Source organism: Elgaria multicarinata, chromosome 2, assembly GCF_023053635.1.
Source record: "Elgaria multicarinata webbii isolate HBS135686 ecotype San Diego chromosome 2, rElgMul1.1.pri, whole genome shotgun sequence".
Taxonomy (NCBI): Eukaryota; Metazoa; Chordata; class Lepidosauria; order Squamata; family Anguidae; genus Elgaria; species Elgaria multicarinata.
In genome coordinates, this window is record NC_086172.1 from 146,379,773 (window position 1) to 146,399,553 (window position 19,781).

Consider the following 19,781-nt stretch of genomic DNA (forward strand, 5'->3'; position numbering starts at 1 on the left):
TTCTCTGTAACCATTTTCTTTTCTCTGCAGGCCAATTGCTTTGGTGTGAACTGAACACAGGGTGGCACGGAATATGTTATTCCCCATCTCGAGAGTTGTGGGATTCTTTTCTTTTGAAACATCTATTTTATTGTGTTCCTTGAAATTTAAACTGGTGGTATCCAGCATCCCCAAGTTATATGGAGTCCTCTTGCATCTAAATGTGAAAGAAGTTTTTTGTTTTACAATTGGTAGTCTTAGCTTTTATGTGTGCAGTAGAATGGAAAGATAAGGCCAAGGACATTTCCTCTGCTGTATTGTCACAGAATGTCAGCATTACCCTTGCATTGTTGCTTTGTGGCTGTTGTTATTTTATACTGTACAAACTTTGTAGTTTATTGTACTAGAAAGCGGAACAATAAACTTTCACTATGAACCTAGTGAATGATGTAGTCTGCCATATATATTATTTGGGCTGTTTTATGCGTGTGCGCGCATTACCTTTTAAAACATGGGTTCTTCATCTCTTGGCAGAATGTCAAAAGTTCATATTGGGGAAAGCAAGTGAAGGAGCCTTTGATGATAATCCAGAACGCTTTTGGTCATTAAAGGATCCTGTTTCCTTATAAACATCTTCAAAGCATTTTTACTCTTCACATAAAGAATTGAACGTGCACACAATTGCCAGAGGCATTGGTGTATGGATAGAGACTAAAAGACACCTCAACTGTCCCCAAGAAGAGGGCTTTATTTCATGTTGGAAAGAGTGATTTGTCTGCAGGACGATGGTTGAGCAACTTTAAATGTCTCTGTCTTATGACATGCAGAGCTTCACGTGCTTGCTAATGAACAAATGGAATGAATTGTTCTTGTCTTTTCAGTTTTCCAGTTCAGTAGTTTGCGTTGTGAATTGTATGGCTAGAGAAGGAGACAGATCATCTGAATGAGGCTATTTCCATTACTGAAATCTTTGAAATTGTTGTCTCTTATTTTATTTTAGAAAAGGGGGGGTGGATGACTGAAAGCTGCTTCAGCAACTCTTCTTAGTCAATCAGTTTAGTGATTACCGTTGCAAACAATTTCTATTCATAAGTACATTAGTACTGATGAGGGCATTTTTTTATATATTGAAGGAGGACCACTGTTTAGTATTTAATGAATCATTTCTTATTGTAATGCATTTGTTTACTTGACATTTTCAAGTTTGCTTAATTAGGTATAATTTGGGAGCTGTTCCCAGAATGAATAATAGAATAACTGAATGAAATGCAAAATGCAAAAGGGCTACAAAAGCTTATTCATATATATAGTTTCCCATTATGCCGTTCTATGACATTTTATTGTTGATAAGTTATTTTTGGACACACATTGCACAATAATTACAAGAAGACATAGGAAATTGGAAGCTATTATAACCTTGTAAAGGTCAGGATGAAACCCTTCATTTGATAAGGAGACAAAGACATGCTACACTGTTCTCAAAGCCAGAATAATAAATGGATCTTTTGGATAAAAATGCTTAGGAGAATCTCTTGTTTGATATAGGTGATTTTAAAAATAGCAGTGTCATTTTTTTATGTAAGCATGCCTCTTATGTCTAACCTTTTATCAAAGAAAAAGGAATTAGTTCCACATTGTAGTCAGTTAAGCAGGCAGATGTAGTATTAATCAGAATAATATGGTTTACTGCTCTTGTGTGAAGTGAAACAATAATGGGAAGACTCAGAGTCATCTGCAACATTTTAAGAAAATGCAAACTTTCAAAGTGCACAGCACTGATTTGGTTATGAAAATGTTCTGTGCATGCTGTGTTCAAGTTTAAGCCCACTGAAAGCTGTCCTTTGTCAGTAGTACCTGGCATGGTAGATGTTTCTCTTAATCTTTTGCACTGGCTTCTTTACAAGAAATTTGAGCATCTTGTAAATTTGTGTGAATTCACAATAGTAGTGCATAAGAATAAACTTTTTTCAAATACCCTTTTGTCATACATGGCTGAAGACTAAAGATCATAGAATTATAGAATAGTAAAGTTGGAAGGGGCTTATAAGGCCATCAGGTCCAACCCCCTGCTCAATGCAGGAATCCACCTTAAAGCATACCTGACAGATGGTTATCCAGCTGCCTCTTTGAAGGCCTCTAGTGTGGGAGAGCCCACAACCTCCCTAGGTAACTGGTTCCATTGTCGTACTGCTCTAATAGTCTGGAAGTTTTTCCTGAAAAACTTCCAGACTAGCTGGAATCTGGCTTCCTGTAACTTGTTCCCATTATTCCGTGTCCTGCACTCTGGGAGGATCGAGAAGAGATCCTGGCCCTCATCTGTGTGACGAACTTTCAAGTATTTGAAGAGTGCTATCATGTCTCTCCTCATTCTTCTCTTCTCCAGATCAGTATCTGCTCTTCTGACATCAGAACTCTGACCTGTAGAGTCAACATATCCTCGAGTTAGGCAGATTTAAATGTAATGCCAGGTGAACAAGAAGAACTTACTTGTGCAGGATTGCATGCACTCAGCACCTCATTTAAACAGCCACTGTATATTGTTAGTATACCAGCGCGGTGCTCACCTGATCTATGGATCCCTGGCACAGTACCACTGCACACACAGAGGCGAGGAGATTCTTTTTGGCCACTTGGCATCATGTTTAAATTAGGCCCGTGTTCTTCCTATCCTAATATATCTGGTTGCAGATAATTGTACTCTAATTGTTGTTTTATCATGGTTGTGTCACCACAATTTAGTGCCTTTTTGTGTATTCAAGCCTTATACTGTGGTTCAATACATTATTTGGAACAAATTGCATATTCTAGGGAAGACTTCCTATTCCGCGCCCACCCAGTTTTACAGTTTAATAGCACCACCGATGGCAAGTTTGCTACACATATTGGAATGCAGCAGTTGATGCTTCAATAATACAAACAATAGATTGGCCTGTTGGATCTCTGAAATGCATATTCCATTGGATCACCGTGGATGACGTTCCGTGTTTTCAAAGCTTCCTTGTTCTCTTTCTCTTTTCTGTGAGCAGCACTTCAGGAATACCTCCATGGTCAGAGGCAGTTGAAGACTTAGTTGTTGGTGAACAAGCAATGTGGAAGAACTGTTGCCTTCATTTTATTTTATTTTCAGCAATTATTTTTTATTTTTCTCAAATATTTGAGGCAATTTACAACCAAATAAAACCATACATACTGATTAAAATAAAGAATGAAATGACAATGACAATTTTTTTTAAAAAAAGCAAAAGGCCAGGCAGCAAAAAAAAAAAATCTAATGATGATACTCTACAAAATTAATAAACTAGTTTTCACTGCTGATGTAAAAGTTAACAGTGAAGGAACCTGGTGGATCTCCCTTGGGAAAGCTGTCCAGGATCTGGGACATCACAGCTGAAAAGGCCCTGTCTTGCGTTCCCAACTACCATTTCTCTGAAGCACAATTCCTGAAGATGAATGAAGTCTGCCAGGTTCGTGTGGAGGAAGCTGATGCCCTGATTATGGGCTTCCTGGAGGAATCTGAAAGGCTAATGTTGAAAAGAAGATGCTGGACTAGATGAATCCTTAATCTGTTCTTACAAATGAAGGTAGGAAAATTGATACTAAAGCTGGCAGACAACCTCCCCTTAAAGGCAATGGTAAAACTGGCTGCTGCTATTAAGGTTGAATTGTTTCTACTACATTTGGCAACTCTGAATGTCTGATTAAGCTTTTTTATTTGCAGACAGAGTTTGTATCATTCTGCCTTAAACTGACATCCTGGAAAAGGTACATTTCACTCAAAAGGCCATTAGTACTCAACACTCTTTAATTCGTCATTTATTTATTTAAGAAATTTCTTAGCCACTGTTCATTATATAGTGATGAAGTCTCTTCTCCTAGTGCAGTCTTAGAGTTACTGTGTCCAGTGAAGCATTCTGTGTTATAAGAAGAGCTAAGAAATAGTTGCATTATGGCTACAGGCATCTGATGTCATGAATAATATTAAGGCCATGGATCCAGATGATTTCCCTGTGGAGTGGCATAAAAACCATCAAGAACCTCCAATCCCTTTCTTGTTAAAAGCTGTAGAGCAAGAATGGACTTGTAGCCCTCTGGATGTTTTGTCCTACAACTCCTGTATCATCCCTCACCATTGGCTGTGCTTCCTAGGGCTGATGGGAGCTGTAGTCCAGCTACAAGTTGTAGGGGATACCCTCAAATCTATCTCCCTAGTGGGATGTATGAGGCTGTCGTATCAGTGCTTCTTAAACCAGCGAGAGACCCGTACTCTTTTGCAGACTGTTGGCTGATTTCTATAATGAAAGGTGACACAAATTTGAATCATGGACATGTATCTTAAGGTTTTCTCCCATCTTCTCTATCAAAATCAAGTGAGATTTGGGAGGGTTGTGGTTTTTTTCAAGCAGGGTTTGAATAATTTATTATTTACATTATTATCTTATTTACATTATTATCAAAGTAAAATATTGATGTCAGGTATGAAGAGAACATCTATCTTAATGATATATTTCATTTACCTCCTGTGACATTATTACGGCATTGCCTGGGTTTTAAAACTGTTGACAGTCTTGGAATAAAATAGCATGTCTAGCTATTGCCGTATCTAGCAGTAAAAGAGTGAAATTAACAGTGATAAAGTGAAATTTCACCTAGAACCAGTACGCCTTGACTGGATCACTAACCTAGGAGTACTATTATGACCTTTGCAGTCAGCTTCGAATTGAGTGAGGATAACATTTTTCAACCTCAGGACGTGTCTGGATAAAACAGGGGGGGAAATGCTCAAATCACAATGGTCTCATTTTTTCAAATGTAGCTTTGCCTTGAAGGCAGGTGCCAGAGATGTGGATTACCACAGGTAGGCTATGTGCATATGGATTGCAGTTATTGAACTTTATTATGCCATATTAGCTATATTCACTCATTTGGTCTTGAGAAGTCAAATATATCAACAAAATATACTTGTTATATTTTGTTCATAGAGGTACTTCCTAAATATGACCTTTCATGGTTTCAGCAAGCTGCTTTGGTTTCCGCACATTACGTGATAAAAATTCTTAAAAGGGGGAAGACTCTTGACATTCATCTTTTTAAAAAGTAAAATTATAGAATTTTGTTAATTTCTTTTCAGTGCTGAAGCTCGGAATACTTTCTTCTCACTCTTTTCCATTTTTTCCTCCCAATGTTCTCTTTCTCTTCCCACAGATGTTTTCCTTTTCTTTCTGTTTCCATCTTCCTTCCTCCTAGCTATTTTTTGTCAATTTGGGGGTTGGAATTTTGTGATTGGGGAAGTTCTGGGTTATTGTTCATGTGATGAGGTGTTGTTGAGCATGCTGAGTAAATTTAGAAAACTAAAAAGCAACATTTTTTTAAAAAAACAACTAGACTGTTTCTAAAGATTTTACTGGGACTTTTAAGTCTCGGGAGAAGGCAGGCAGGGTTCCTCCTCAGAATTTCTCGCCCTTGGCTAAAGGAAATGTGGTGCCTTTAGTTGAATATCTTTGGTTGCAGTCTACTTCAGTTGTGCTGCCTTCTGCAGTATAGGGCAGTTGTAACAATGCCAATTCCATTTCTGCACAACATGATTAACAGTCAAATATTCTGGGGACTTACTGCTGAAACTTCTAGACGTTAAACCTTATGCTGAAATTAGATATGACACAAAAACACGAATCAATAATTGCTGATTACCAGATGCTGGTGCCAACAGCAGGCAATGGTATTTCCCTGAAGCTGTGTTTGAGAGCATCCTGGTGTTGAAGGCAGAATTGCTGCGGTAGATAATCCTTTGATCTGGTTCAACAACTAATTCTTCTATTTAAAGAAATACTTTCCTCTCATGCATAGAGTGGCTTCCAAGAGTAAAGATTGCTCCTCACCATTCATTGACATAATTGTGTATATTTTGACACATTTATATTAAAAACATAAATAAATATGATCATTGACTACACCAGGGTAGTCCATGATTTAATATATTTAATAACATCCAAGGCAACTTGCATTCCTCTGGAAATGTGCAGATGAAAACCAAGAACAAAGTGTGTAAGGATCAGAAAGCATACAGAGTGGAATGAGCTGTTGCTAGAATTGCCTTAGACTACTATTGGACACTGGATAGGTGTAGTAGTCAACTCTGCAGATGTTGTCCAAGTTACATTCTAATTCTTTGCCAGCTAGTTGCTATGCTATAGTGAAATGGTCCTTCATTAAATAAGATAAGCTACATCATCTACATTGCAAGTAGCTGTGGAACTACCATGTGGCAATTGTGAGTGCAGTGTGCACCATGGAGATGGAATGCAACTGTACCTCCTAAAGACAGTGCAGATAAGCTCATGGAGTTATGAGTGGAGCTGCATGATTACTTTATGCCTTTTGAAGCAGAGCTGCACAACCATTTCAGTCCCAAGGGCTGCATCCAATGTCAGCTCAAATACTGGAGACCACGCACACGTGTGTGCGCACACACACACTCTTCCCACACACATACATCTCCCTTTCACTACTTGCTGAAACCTAAGATCTCTTGGGGGGAAAGTAAGAACTTACCATCCCCAAGTAATCACCACTAAGACTGAGCAGTGATCTCACAATCCAGAGAACAGCCCAGCTAAGTGGGTGAGGTCCTGCCGGCTCAGGGGCTGCACAGGGAATGTTCAATGGCCACAGATTGTGCACCTTTGTTTTAAAGGAAGAATCTTGTTTTTCCCTCTTCTTGGCTTGCTTGGATCAGCAGGATGCTATTCTGATGGTGGAGATCATATGTATAGAACGCATAAGAGATCCATATATGTTTTTGCATGACTTCTATTCAATCTGAAGTCTCACAATAACTTGATATTGGTATATGTTGGTAAGTTACATAATAAGAACTTCAAACTGAACTAAAAGAAGCACTATAACAATGCTAGCATTATACAGTGAGTGCTTTTATTTTCACAGGTCTGTATGTACATAGCACTAAAAGAAATCTGCACCTAGACAATCTTAATTCTGCACCAAGGAAAGCTGAATTCTACAAGCTGTATAAATGAAATATGCGCAATATTTTATTTTACATAATTTTGGTGTGTGGGGTAGTGGGGTAGTCACAGTCCTAACCATTGAAAATCTAATTTACCTCTCTGGCTTTTGAGGTTTCAGTCATAAGAACTGGACTCTTGTTTTAAAATAAAAAATAATTTAAATGCTTGTGATTCCTAGTTGAATTATGTATCCACTAACACACTTCGTACCTCTCTGCATTCCTGTGAAATCATGGCGTACACATCACCGTTACATACAGTGCAATCCACTTACACCCATGCGTGCTTTAGAATGACAGAAATTATATTCTGACACCCTTGCTTTAAGAAGCATAATGTCTGAGGCCAATGTACATGAGACGTTTGGCCTTATTCAGATACAATGCTGATCTGGTTTTGTGTTATGGGATTGAGTGGCAGGCTTGTCAGGTCCTCATTTCCGTTTTTAATTAAGCATTATGTCCAAACCCAGACAAACTGGTTAATCTTAACTATAGTTTAGGAAAAGAAGCTAACTTCATACCATGGTTTCTGAGGCTGGTTTATTTTTATAAACCATAGTTAAATTAACCACAGTTTGCCTGAGTTTAGACATAAGAGCGCAAGACGGGTAAGCTTCCAAGCATCCAAGATGAACCAAAAAGAGAGAGGGATAAACATCTCAATATGGTGTAGACAAATTTATTTTGGACATAACAAACTGGTTAATTGAAAACAAGCACAAGTGTCTGATCTTTGTTTGCAGCCATACCAGCCACATCTTTAGGTAATGCAATGACTTATTATGGAGACGGCTGCTAAAGTATGCAGTGTGCATGTATCATGTGTATAATTAACCATCTTGAGATTTATGCATTGGAGATGTATGTCTGGGGGTTTTTAAGTGCATGACCGAAGCAGCCAAAACTCCATTTGAAATAATCGACATTAAGGTTGTTGTGGAATCCCAACTTTCATAGTGAGTTTAAATTAGGACTAACAAACACACTCAGACTGGCTCGTATTTATTTATTCCCAGCTCATTTCACTGAAGTCTATGGAAGCGGGGCTGAACTGAATGTCCGTTGATTAAATATTGAGAATTAAATCATATTAAACACAGGCCAAAGTCAGCATGCAGTTCAAAATCACTTAATGGGCTTGAAATTTTACAAATAGAGTACTTATTTTACTGTTTTCCCAGTGTTTGCAATCTAAATATTTCTGTTCCAGGAATGTACAGTGTATTCTTTTATGTAGCTTCCTTGCTTGAGAATAGGCTAATGGATCTTACGTTCAACAAATGCTGCATTTGGCCATTCATACAACCACTCCACTGTGGAGTTTGATATTTCTAATCATAATCTTCAACAGGAGAGTGGTAAGTTATAGTCCTGTAACACACTCATTTTCTCAGCAAGTGAGTTTTCCACAATTATGAACAACTTCTTTATTTATAAGCTGGAACAAAGTGTGAGTATTATAGCATTAATAAAAGTGGCACAGGAACTAGACTAATGTTTACATTTCCCTGTCTCGTTTCTTTTGTAATTTGAGCATTATAACAATTTAAACTCATTTTTCAAGAATCCTCTTGCCTTCAAATTGTTGAATAAGCATGTATGAACTTTCTTCCAACCAACTAACTGCCCATACCCCAGATTCCAGTCTGTGATCACAGCATCAGATGATGTCTTGCACAGAGCAAATGCTGGACCGAATGTCCATATTGCACCAGTTCAAATGACTCTTCTCATTATAGGCAGTTCTCACATTGAACTACTATCATTGTACCTACACATGTAAAGCAGACCTAAGGCTGAGTGAAGAGTCTGCACAGGTCTTTCTGTTGGGTATCTACTCCTTATTCACATTTTTTCTGTGTATTGAATATGTTTACACTAAACTGGAAATGATTTGTTAGCTTACTTTTAATTGTGAGCAAAGTGAAGTATGAACTAATTTACTCTTTATTATGTCCTTTGTAATGTTTCTTCCATTGCATTACATGGGACTGAATAAAGTGTAACCTCCTAGAATTACATATGTCTCCAGTGGGATATTTTGGTTCATAAGGAAGAAGCTTATCTGTAGTTTCTTTCACTTATTCAGTGATTTGATCTTCATTCCAGTATTTGGTATGTGTTGAGAGGTTATTTACCAATCAAATTCAGTAGAAGAGACATATCTGCTGCAACTGCCTAATGTGAGATTGGCAGTCACACACCAGAGGACCTTTTCCTTTGCCGCCCCACAGCTGTGGAATGACCTGCCAGTTGAAATGTGCCTTCTGACTTCTTTGAATGTCATTAAGCAGGCATTAAAGACTATTTTATTCCACCAGGCTTTCCCTTTTTAGAATCTTACTGGTGACTGTTATATATTCTTTTTATGCTGTATGGTTTTATTGATTATTTGTATCTTTTTAAATTGTTTTTTTTTTTAAATTATGCTACCTATGATATTTTATTGATTGTTTTTATCCTGTTGAAATTTTTTTAATTTTGTATGCCGCCTAGGGTATTCTGTATATAGGCGGGGTAGAAATTGAATGGATGAGGATGAGGATGCAGTGCTCACAGAGTTCCCGTCCGTGGCAGGGTCTGAGGGCATGTTACAGGCAGCCTTGGATCTACAAAATCCAAAGTCCCCTCATTTCCCTAACAACCCACCTCATACCCTTCCCCCACAAAACAGCCAAGAACTGCACCAGTCCAGGAGCTGGTATAGGTTAAGTTTTAAAAGATTGTGCTGGGGGGAAACCTGCCGCGGCCACTTTAAGCCAGCAAGGCATAAGAAATGGTTTTTGCTTCACTATGGATTCTCTCCTCCTCCATAGGATGTTAATATGAACATATGAATTGGCCTGAAATGAATTCACGCATGCAACTGCTATCTTCAATAACAGAATTAAGATAAGTAAAGTATCTTAAATCTATGATATTAACTCATCTGAAAAATCTGTCAACAAGCAATGCTAACAGAGGGGTGGAAGGCAGCAATGCCATGAGGAAGAAATCCACACACTATTTGGAAATGTTGGTTTTTTACGTTTGTTATTGTGCATGAGAGAAACATTTAAGCAAAATTTGTAATTTCCCCCTCAAAACCATTCTTTTTGTTCTATTGATATACGAGGGCCTTGAAGCACTATCATGTGAATCTCCAATCCAAAAAAGGGAGTTTCATGGAACAGGAGAGGATTGTAGAACGTGAAAGGTGGAACTGAAGAGGAAATTCTCAATTCGTTCCAGTGTAGAATACACTTGTTCGTTAATGGCTTTAGTATGCTGTTGTATCGAAACAAGGATGGAAAAAATAGTGCACATTGGTGGCCATGAATCCAATGGTGTGCTATCATCAGCTGTAGGAAACCACTGGCGAAAATTATTTCCTCCCCAGTTTTGGCTTCACTATGTACTCTTGGTGGTGGGAGAGAGTACAGGGAAAGCTGCTCCACCAATGTTGGATTTAAGGCATTGGAGACACTACCAATCATTTAGGAGCTAACCTTTAATTTAGATTCCCACCCACCCCCCAAAAGCGCAATGCAGGTTACAAAAGTCTGTTTACAGGCACGAGAACATAGTTGGAACTATGTCCAGAGTTTAGAAGCCTGAGAAGATCCCTGGCATTTATCTAGCCTTCACCTCTGTACTTGCAATAATCTGTCAATAAGCACTTAAATACTTTTAAATGCTGAGAAGCAGAGACACTGAAAAGGAACCTTTCTTGCCATCATTTGCCTTTACACACCGAAATGTAATAGTAAAAGGAATAAAAAATGGTGATGATGCAGGAAAATAAAAATAGGTGCCATTGGTATTTTGACATGGGAAAGCTGAGGTGGGGGATCCTTAAACCATTATTTTAACTAAACATTCACTTCTTTCAATGGACAAATGGCTTTTGGGATCATCTGCGGAGACCTGGCCCTTTTCTCATGCTTCATTTTGCAACACAAAATTTCAGACTACTATACCTAGCAACTGAAGGCAAGAATTTACCTTGCATCTCCCTGCTTTTTGGGAGATACAAGCTAAATTCAAGCTAATTGTCTGGCTACCTTAATTTTATAGTTAACATAATTTTTACTACTGAATGTATCAGATGTGACTCCCATCTTTCATTGCTATTGCAACTATACCACAAATCCTGGGTAGGATCTACACTACTGCTTTAAAACAGTTTATAACAATAGTGACAACTGTTGGGATACAGGACACACACCATATACAGTTTTCAAACCAGTTTCAAAGTGTTATATCCTGCTTGGTGTAGATCTGGCCCTAGTAGCAGACTGAACAACAGTATCTTTGCTGGGAGAACATTGCTAGCCAGAAAGGTCCACAAAGTAAGTTTTCAAATCCCTGCTGTAAGTGTGAAGGCAAAGAAAATTAGTACTGATAATAAGAACCAATACAATGTAAATAACCAGTGGGTTGTGCTGCTACATGCATTGTGGGGTGTTCTAAATGCAGTGGACTTACAGAGAAAAGGCAAAAAATAACCATCCTGCTGGATGGCCCCCCATGTTTGGGGAGGGACTGCAGCTCAGTGACAGACCACATGCTCTGCTGGCAGAAGATCTCGATTTTAATCCCTGACATCTCCAGTTAAAAGAATCTTGGATAGCAGATAATGTGAAGTACCTCTGCCTGATACTCTGGGAAGCTGGTGTCAGTCAGAGAAGTTAATTCTGGGCTAGAGGAACAGTTTGATTTGGTATAAGGTAGCTTTCCGTGGTAGCAGTTCCGTTTAGCTCATGGCATACTTAAGAAAACTAGGTCACAAGAACCCCATGCTTTCTCGGCGGAGCGGTGGCAGTGGCTAATCCAACGCAGTGGGAGGGCATGGGCTTTCCAGCGGCCATTTTGATCGCCCGGCCCATCCTCTGACCAGGCTGGTGGCAACCAATTAGGTTGCCATCTGCCCAGGAACACTTCTGCAATGCTGGAGCGAGGTTAGAAGGCAGATGCGCCATCCTCACCCCACTCCAGTGAAACCGTCAGGGAAGGTCCCTGACTTTTTAAATTTGCAGCTTCACAAGGAACCTCTGCGATGGCTGCGAGCTGGCTGCTGTACAGACACAATGCCACCACACAGCCACCATAGGGCTTTCAAAGTGTACAGACAGACAGGCCCTGGTGTGTGTGTGTGTGTGTGTGTGTGTGTGTGTGTGTGTGTGTGTGTGTGTGTGTGTGTGTGTGTTCCACTTTTATGTCCTCTTCCAAAGAAGTTCAAGGATTATCCCACTTTATCCTTACAACTACCCTAGATTAAGCTAGCTGCGTGGGCATGTGTGAGTGAAAATGTGAGACTGGCTGGAGGCCATCCAGTGAACTTTGAACCAAGATTAAAACCCTGGTCCAAATGCAATTCTTTATCTGCTACACCCCACTCTCTCAATAGGACAATGACTTCCATGCATGTTCAGAGGGTGATTTGTCACAAATTTAACTACACTGCCACAGCTTGGAAGCCATTTTCCACAGTGTCTGCTACATTAGTACATAAAAGTCCCTTTTCTCTCCCAAGGTTTAATTTACTCAAGTCCCTCAGTTCCTTTTTGTGCCTTTAAATGTTTTGCTTGTAGTATTACGTTCCAGTTAGTGAGAAGACTGAAGAAACTTCAGTGGATCCAGATCTAGCAAGTTTCTTCCTTGCCTTCTGTAATTTCCAACTGCAACTATTGTAATATGCTCTGCACGGAGTGCAAAAATGTAATAGTCAGGACCACTTGAGAGATGTGGGTCACTAGGAACATGCACTGGCTTCCTGTATGCTCCTGGACACAATTTGAAATGCTAGTTTTGATCTCTTCTGTTCTAAATGGCTTTGGCCAAGAAGCTCAAGAGGCATCCACTTCCCATACCTCTTTCTCTCTCCTAAGTGGTAACAGAATAATATATATATACACACACACACACACACACACATATCTTCTTGAAACATAATTTCATGGCCTGGCTGTGTGAAAGGTGGGGGGGTAGCTATTTTAAACTGGATTTTAATTGTATATTTGAATATATACATATGTATTACCTGAATCTGGGATGGAATAATCTATAGAATGATAGAACTAACTGCATTTCAAGTAGTTTCTCACAGAGCCACTTCTCTTGAAGATATACAGCAAATTGTAGCCAAGAATCTCATTAATCTGCCAACATTTGAGAAAACATCAAGATTTTAGGCTTCATATGTAATGCTCTTCCAGTATTGCCAAGATGGTGATTTGTAAAAAAAAAATGCCTGGTACATTTCATCTTAGCAGCATCCAAATCACCTTGCCTGGTGTCTTGGGTAGAGTTCATGATTCACAGTAGGTACACAGTAGCATTTACAGAGGCCCATAAGGTGATGTGATTGTGTGAATAAGCCTTTAGCTCCATTTTGTGACCTGGAAACACCATGTTTCTTTGCTTGTTAACTGCAGAAAGTGCTGCCAGTAAGTATGTCTGTGCAAGCCAAGTCTCGTGTGGTATGTAGGTCTGTAAAAAGGTGGTTCTTAAATGCTAGCATGCAGGTAAGTATTGAAACATCCACTTATGTAGCATCTATGCACCAAAATAAATGTGAACCGCCCAGGGAGCTTCAGCTATTGGGTGGTATAAAAATGCAATAAATAAATAAAATAATTCAATTCCTGAAATAAAGCATGCTGTTGAGACCAATCAGCAGCCTTTGCCAGTCCAGTAATGAGTGTACTGCTGCTGGCAAGATTTAGATCTGGGGAAGGACCACAGCTCAGTGGTAGAGCAAATGTTTTGCATGGAGAAGGTCCCAGGTTCTATCTCCTGGGAAAGACTGCAAATATCCCTGGAGAGCCACAGCTAGTCATTGTATATAACACTTGAGATAGATGAACTAGTAGTCTGACTCTATGATTTGTGTTCCTGGCCTCAATTTTAGCAGTGGATGCAAAAAGTGTATTAGGTTGTGAATATATTTCTGTCATGACCCAATGAAATGTCCGCTTCAGTCCTCACTTAGTCTAAGCATCCTGATGAACCAACAGTCTAAACTGGGCTTTTAAGAAGTGTTTGCCTCAAAGGTCTGAACCAAAAAATACTCCAACCTCTGGCCTTCCCCACCTGACTGGGCTGTGGTCCAATTCATGTATCTAAGCAAGCCTATGCGAATACCTTGATTTGCATAGGGGGCTGATTGATTCTGGAACCTGCATTAAACATTAAAGCAAAATTTGTGTGTTGATTTTTTCATTTAATATTAATTTAATGTCCTTGAACTCATGGCTGAGAAAGAACCTCTTGGAAAGTCAGGAACATTTTTAATTGGTTTTTGAAATGAGAAATGTTTTACCTATCTTGTTAATTTTGCTTTTAATTCTATGAGATTGCCACACTGTATCCATCTTGGTCAGTTTTTTAAAAAAAATTAGTTTACAAAATAATTTCAGTGGACTTTTAAGAGCTACACTTTTCTTTCCACTACCTGGCCTTCAGAATTACATGATGGTGGTTGTTCTACAGAGCAGCTGATGATATCTGACATCATTTATTTTAAAAAAGCTTATAAAACAATATGCTGATGCCTTGAAATTCTATGATACTAACGTGGAAAATAACTGGGTCAAAATGGAAGTTGCCTTATACAAGTTGCATTCTTTACTGCTGTAACTTCAAAATGTTTCTGTCCTGGTGTGAAACTTGACAAATCAAGAAAGAAGGAAAGAATCAAAAGTTAAATGGAGAATGCTGGCAGAATGGTCCTTAAATACTACTGTTGGCCTGATTCTGTAATGTTCTATGTGTACACACATCAACCCTTAAGATTTTTTTTTAATGAAAGTGAAAATGCATGTTTGCTAAAAGCTACTCAGTAGAATTGCAAATAAACATTTATTTTTCTTCGAGCTTAGTGATATTCACTACTGTGTTCCCCTGTACGTTATTAAGCTTAGTATATATTAGTATATATTATGAGAACATTTGCTGATAAGTACGCTTTGTGTGAAAAATAATAAAGAATTTTTTTTAAGGTATATGTGTGTTGTTCTTCTGTATAACCCAGGGTGTATGTATGGGCTTCTCCCGGAAAGGAAAGGCAGCTTCCTAAGATCCCTTTTCTTGAATGAGTTGCAATATCCAACTATTAATTGCCCAAGCTTTTATGGCTAAGGCCGTATTAATAATTTCCCATAAAGGTGGGAATCGCAGCACACCCCTCATTGTCTGTAAAAGGATCCATATGAGTAGGTGACATCATTAGATCGCATGGCAGCCTTGCCAAGAAGTAACCACCTCATTTGCCTGGCCCACGTGGTTTTCTTACTAGCTGGCCAACTATGCAGAATGCACTACAGAGCACACTGCCCTTGTGCACTCCTAGGTCTTCTGTTATCCATTTGAAACATACGTGAGCAGCAAGGAAGAACTACAATGTGATGTCAAAGACCAGGACTTTCTTTACAAGCAAGCAGATTGGTGATAGAGGGCAGGAGGTCAAATACAATTGCTCAGCATGGTTGCTAGGTGGAAAAAATGGAAGAGAATGCGGTAAAGCAGGAGTTTTAACCAATTCTGGACTGCTACTCAGAGCCATAACTGGGAGTCCACTTTTCCTAACTGAAAACCAATTATTGTTTTGGGCACACACAGGCCTATTAAGGCTCATTTTAAGATATGTGACTCCCCACAGCTTATACCAATCTTCTCATACCTGGTGTCCTCCAGATTTTTTGGACTCCAAGAATTCCTTACTATTAGCCATGCTGGTGGGAGCTGATGGGAGTTAAAGTCCAAACCATCTGGAAGTCAGCAGGTTGGGGAAGGTTTCCTTAGACTTCTTGACCCTGTTCACATGGCACACTAAACCATGGTGGTTAAGCATTTTGAGCTAAACATGGCTTAGTGTGTCATGTGAACCATGAGTCAGCATGTTATATGAAGCATTCCTAACCATGGAGGCTACATAACCACTGTTTAGACACACTCCCTAACCATTTACAGCAAAAGGGTTAGTGGCCTACCCATGGCTTAGCATGTTATCTGAAAAGGCCCAGTACCTGAGTGCCTGCTAAATACGAAAACACCGATGAGAGTTAAATGGAAACAAGCAAGACCCAAAGTACTCAAATTGCCAAATAACGGCTTGTTCTAGTTTCTCAGAGGCTACGTTCTTCAGACCCTCTCTTCCATGTTCACATCTGTGGCCCCCTGTTAATATCATTAGAGGTTAAATTATACCTGTTTCATTGTATCAGCAGATATGCAAATAGAGCATTTGCTAGACATTGCACATCTTAGAGCTGGACCCCTATTGATCAGACCACTGTCTTTTGTGGACTAGAAACCACTGCTTCTTCATGGAAGCAGGAGCATTGTTAACCAGACATCTGTGAGAAATTAGATCTTCAAACCAGGTTACTATACTGAGGCGCATGCAAGTTCCACCACTTACTATTTATTTAATTATTTAAAATATTCCTAGGCCAAGTTTCAGGGCAGAAGCCCTCCTATGCCAGATACACCTAAGAGAGACTGCAGCAAAGAGTTGCGTACTTTTAAAATCTATGTTGGTTTGTGACCAGTGTGCTTTAGTTCTAGTGTTGTTGGATTGGGATCTGGGAAATCAAATGGCTCTGAGGAAATTATATATGCATGTGAAAAATGGAACACATTTGCCAGAGTAAATGGGACAACAACATGTTAACAGCTCTGACCTCCAAGTGACTTACACATCTGAATGATATGTGGGAGAAAGCCCAGAATACATAACCAACCAGCTCAAGCAGAAGATCAAGCCCATTATTTCCCTACATTTGCTTCCTTCCAGAGATGTCTCTTTAGGTTACCATTACTTAACAGAACCCAGACATAATCCAGCACAAAAAAAATTGGAGTTGATACTGATTGACATTCCATTGGCTACACTGAATAAAGATATAATGCATTCTCTTCCCCTCCTTATTGTTTTACTATGATTTTATTAGATTGTAAGCCTATGCGGCAGGGTCTTGCTATTTACTGTTTTACTCTGTACAGCACCATGTACATTGATGGTGCTATATAAATAAATAATAATAATAATAATAATAATAATAATAATGCAAATTTGTTTAACAATGTTCGTATTTCTCAGCTTTACTAACATTGCACAAGAAAATTACATCAGCTGGTTTGCCCTGTACATGCATCTTTATTGAAATAAAATATTACAAAAGAAAGGAAACATATCACTTGGGAGATAGACTTGTGCCTCTGAATTTAATACTTGACTTGATCTGGCCAGCTTTACTGTATGAAGCTTTGCTGTAGTCTGTGTTCTCCAACAAATTATCCAGAGGAATTCTCGAATGCATTTCTCTGGCCAAGCAAAGAACAAAACGTTCTGCCATTCCTCATATGTATGCAAGCCCATGTAATATGTTCCCTGGGATGGAATTTGTCGCCTGGGCCTGCAGGCCAAAATATCTATTTTATTCCCTCTCAACAGACAAAATATTATGAATGACTGCCATCTCAATCAATGTTTTCCTCTTCATCTGTTTTGTCATGAGATACTTTTTTAATTATTGGCCCTTCACTTCCAAATGTTTTACACAAACCTTCCACTCTAGTTTCACTCTCTAGTTAAATCAATCATGCACTGTATTTACAGTTGTTGCATTACTGAGAAAACATTACTATATACCTGCTATAATAGAATGGCCAGAAACTAGCTGAGATGTGTGTGCACGTTTGCAGATTTCAGACCTGTCTTTTGGGCAAAATAACAGCAGCTACACATCTCATGAAACCTTTAAAAATACAATGTGTACGATTGACTGTTTTTAATTTCTTTGCATGTAAATGATTTTTATATTTTATATTGTATTTTTAAAGTTTTGATCATTTGTAAACCATCCAGATAGCTTTGGCTAATGGGTGGTTCACAAATACAACTACAACAACAATAATGGCAGTGTAGATGCACTATTCACCAACAAATACCACTACAATGCAAAGTATATCTTTATATTTGTTTAAAAAATGTATTTTAGCAACCCTTCAGGGAAAAGACTCAACATGAACGAGCCTACAGCATTCTTTCCTAAGATAGAGGTGATGATGATGTAATGGGGCTTATATACATCTATTTTCTAATAGCAGTCCTAGAAGTGTTTTTCCCCACCACAAACAGGCCAAAGCATTTACCATTCAATAAAATTGGGTTTAAGGTTAATTCAAAATAGTTCTTCATTAAAATGAGAGAAGGAATTTAATGCTGGCTTGAAATGTAGGGGTTGATGAGGCCTAAACCACACCCTATTGAAGCCATATGGCAGCGTGTAAAGTTCAGGGCAAAGAGTTGAATGCAAATAATGTTGCGCTAGGCTAGCCGAAACCAAGTTCTGGACTGCGGGCAAGGTAACTTGCGCAAGAGCTTGGCGATCTTTGACAAAGTAGTCCGTTCGTGCTTCCGCAACGGGAAAAGATATTGGAACCAATTATTGGTAACGATGCATTTGAGTTGAAGCCAAAATTGACGTCCCAAGTGTCTGGCGAGACCCTCTGCGCTACCATCTTCTCCCCTCAGAAGAGGAACAAGAAAGCGACTTCGGAATGATGTTCGTCGCCTGAGCATGCAACAGTTCTCTCCCCACCTTTGGCCACCGGGCTTAGAGAGGGAAACGGGCCGCAACCTTTTCGGAGGGGGGGAAGACAGCCCCGTGAACCGGAACAGGCGGGAAGGATTTGCCCCTCGTCTTGGCACGGGCACTTTGGATTGTGCCACCGCCACCCCTCATCGCTCTCAGCGGCGCCCGCGCCTCAGGCTGCGCCCGCAACGGTCGTTCGGAGCTGACAGGCAGGCAAATAAGGCCAGGCCCCGTCCTGCCCGCCCCGCCCATTCTCTCCGGTATAGCCGGCAGCGCGGAGAGTCGAGAAAGAGGAGGAGCTTCACTGGCTTCATGCAGATGAGGCGCCGCCACCGAGCATTCTGGGAGAAGGAGAACCGGGACGCACCTCGCGATCGGACGCGCCGAAGCACCCACGAGCCTCGCCCGGTGGTATCCTGAAGCTGTCCGACTATGTCCAAGCATGGGTGGGGACTAAGCGGTGGGTGGTCGTGTTCGCTGTGCGTTGGAGTGCAGCGGAAGAGGGTGGGTGTGACGATGGGCGCAGCAAAAAGCATACTTACCTGGCAGGGGAGACACCTTGATCATGAAGGAGGTTTTCCCAGGGTGAGGCTCATCCATTGCACTTCGGGTGTGCTGACCCCTGCGATTTCCCCAAATGCGGGAAACTCGACTGCATAATTTGTGGTAGTGGGGGACTGCGTTCGCGCTTTCCCCTGATCATTTGGTTTAAAAAACAGATTTAAAAACTTTTTTAATTATATAACTATGTAGAAAAGGGGATTGCAGCAGTTGTCAATTGAAGTGGGTGAAATTCCCTCTTCATCACAGCTACACTAGCTATAGTAGGAGTGGCCAGATACAAAAGAGGGCAGGGTTTCTGCAGCTTTAACTGTGTTGATGAGGAGAGAATTTCACCCTCTTCAATTGACACCTACTGACATTCCCTTTTCTACATTACAGTTAAAGATACAGGAGCCCTGTCCTTTTCATATGATCACCCTAGTCTAGCATCTTTGAACTTATTTGGAAACTGGAAATTTTTGATCGTCTTCCTTGTGTTGTATAAATTCAAGAAGCGTTTGTTCTTATAACTGGATGCTTTTAATTTGATTTCAGTGTTAAGCAGATTAAGGAATAATCAATTTTGTAATAGCTGTATTGAGCAGTTTCCTGGTAGGAAAAAATGGCCACCTACTCGCAACTAGCTGATG

General features: G+C 39.7%; 2 protein-coding genes and 1 non-coding gene across 4 annotated transcripts in view; all 3 read left to right on the plus strand.

Moving 5' to 3' along the window:
- YLPM1 (YLP motif containing 1) overlaps window positions 1–424 on the plus strand; it is a 58,926-nt gene extending 58,502 nt beyond the window's left edge. For both annotated transcript variants that reach the window (XM_063117867.1, XM_063117871.1), the window contains one exon: window positions 31–424. The gene's annotated coding sequence lies outside the window, so the exon portion shown is untranslated. The remainder of the gene's footprint in view (window positions 1–30) is intronic.
- Window positions 1–19,781, plus strand: part of FCF1 (FCF1 rRNA-processing protein) — a 173,353-nt gene that overhangs the window by 68,797 nt on the left and 84,775 nt on the right. The gene's annotated exons all lie outside the window — the stretch shown is intronic.
- LOC134393851 (U1 spliceosomal RNA) lies at window positions 19,123–19,286 on the plus strand. Its single transcript, XR_010025130.1, has one exon. It is a non-coding gene; the product is annotated as a U1 spliceosomal RNA (small nuclear RNA).